This window comes from Myotis brandtii, unplaced genomic scaffold (assembly GCF_000412655.1).
Source record: "Myotis brandtii unplaced genomic scaffold, ASM41265v1 scaffold23, whole genome shotgun sequence".
Lineage (NCBI taxonomy): Eukaryota > Metazoa > Chordata > Mammalia > Chiroptera > Vespertilionidae > Myotis > Myotis brandtii.
This window is the reverse complement of record NW_005358649.1, coordinates 3878310-3880538: the sequence shown is the minus strand read 5'-3', so window position 1 is coordinate 3880538 and position 2229 is coordinate 3878310.

Sequence of the window (2229 nt, the reverse complement as noted above, 5' to 3'; positions counted from 1 at the left end):
TAATCTTTCTAAAGAAAGACTTTGTTCTGCACCTGTATAAACAATCCAGATTTTTAAAACCTATATGCCTGCTCCTAATGTGTGAGGCTATGTATTTATACTGATAGCCTCAAGTCATCAATAGGCAATGCAAAAAGCTGGCCTGAGGTCTCTCCTTTACATCTTGTTGCTCCCCCTTCTCCCTTTTTGCTTCCCACCTTCATGCGCACCAGAGTCAAGTTCAAGTTCAAGCGCTCTAGGAAAGATTGCTATGCTCTGTCAAATACTCCCTGCATTTTCCCAGCCCAGAGAAAACTGAAAGACAAGAGTTCTTTTTACTCAACTGATGCCAGAAGGAGCCCCTCCCTCCCCCTAACAAAATGACTAAATAAATATACAGGAGAAAACCTCTGTAAAGCTGGGGTGGGGGTGGGGGTGGGGGTGGAGCAGGACGGGTTGTGTGAAACATCCCCAGGAGAAAGACGTGGCCTGGGAGACTAAGGTGGAAGGATGCCTGAGTGATGAAGTCAGCCCAGGCAGCCACCTGTTGTGGCACTTCAGGCTCTGAGCCCGGGCACATTTGTTCTGCGGGAGGAGCCAGCCTAGTGAGGCTGGACCGCTCTGTCCTGGGCTGACTGCATATCCTTCTCCTTGCACTTCGCTCAGCTTGGGAGCCTGAGTCCTTACAGGAAAGACAAGCAACCTCCTAACACGGGTGTGAAGGCTCAGGGAGTAAACCTACCCCAACCTGATAGAATTTTAATTATTTTGTTGTTTTAAATTTTATTCTTAATTACTTAGTAGGCAGTCACATGGCGCCGAGCCCAGTGACTGGCACACAGTAGGCGCTCCATTGGTGTCCACCTCCAAATGAAGTCCACACCCCCACACCACGCACTGCAAAGTTCCTTCCAGTTAGAAAACCACGAGGCAGCAGGCAGTTTGCAGTTTTGTTTTGTTTCCTTTGGGGATGAAGGGCAGGGTGTTTAATTTTTGGTTGGTGTGGGTCAGGGTAATTCTGGGGGCTGTTTTGACGTTTTTTACTTTGAATGGTTGTGCTGATTTAGCATTCAGCATCCAGGAGCGCACTCTTCCATACACAACCTAAACAGTAATCGCTTCCCTAGACTATAATTCATCTCTGCATTGCATTATAACAACAAAATCACGCACGGAACTCTCAAGACTAGAAAGGTGGGGAGACGACTGGAATATGGAGGAGCCAGGGATTTCAACTATGGATTTTGAGGCCATTTCTACTTACCAACCTGATGATTAGGGGTCCTTTACTTAATATCTGTCCCCGCAGTTTAACTTCAAGTTCTGCAAAGTGGAGATAATAACATTTAAGTCATAGATGTTTGGAAATGAAACAAACCAGTGTAGATAAGGGTGCTTTGTAGATCATAAAGCGATGTCAAAGGAAAAGGAGGAAAGGGAGAGGTAGCTTTTGGATTGTTCGGTGTTGTTTTGCTTTTATTCTTTAGCTTTTGGATTGTTCGGTGTTGTTTTGCTTTTATTCTTTAGCTTTTGGATTGTTCGGTGTTGTTTTGCTTTTATTCTTTAGCTTTTGGATTGTTCGGTGTTGTTTTGCTTTTATTCTTTTGCTGGGCAACGCTTGGATAGACAAATCATATGACTGATGAACTTGGAAAACAGTGTTTTAAACAGTGCTTTGCTGAGAAAGACGGATCGATCCTGACGTTTCTAAGTGTGTGGCAACCTTCGAGATCGCTAAGATAAATTGGGGTGGGAGTGGGATGCTTATGATCAAGGTCCCCTCCTTCACTCGCCCAACACACACACTTACTTATCTCACACTGACCATCTAAGGGTCCCTTGGGCCCCAGGGCCCAATCTCGGTTTAGCGAAGACTTCCCCTTCCCCGCCCCTACCAGCAGATTCCCTGCGCTCAGAAAAGCGATCCCCACCCCTTCCTTCCTCCCCCCCTTTCCCCCGCGCCCTCTCATTTTGGCCAGGGGTGGTTTGTTCCGAGCAGTACAGATAAATAGTCCTGTCAAAAGGCGCAGCTCGCGCGGGTGTGCGGACCGAGCCAGGGCCCGGCGCGGACTTCTCGGCCTCGTGCTCTCCGCTCTCCGGAGTTAGCGGCAGGACTTACTCCGGCGACTCCGCGCTTCGGGACCCAGGTATCTGGTCCTCCTCGGAGTTCGGCCCGGACCCCGCCTCCGAGAAGGAGCACAAGGCGGAGGCCTGAAGACTGGCCCGGGGGAGGAAGGCGGGCGCGCGTGG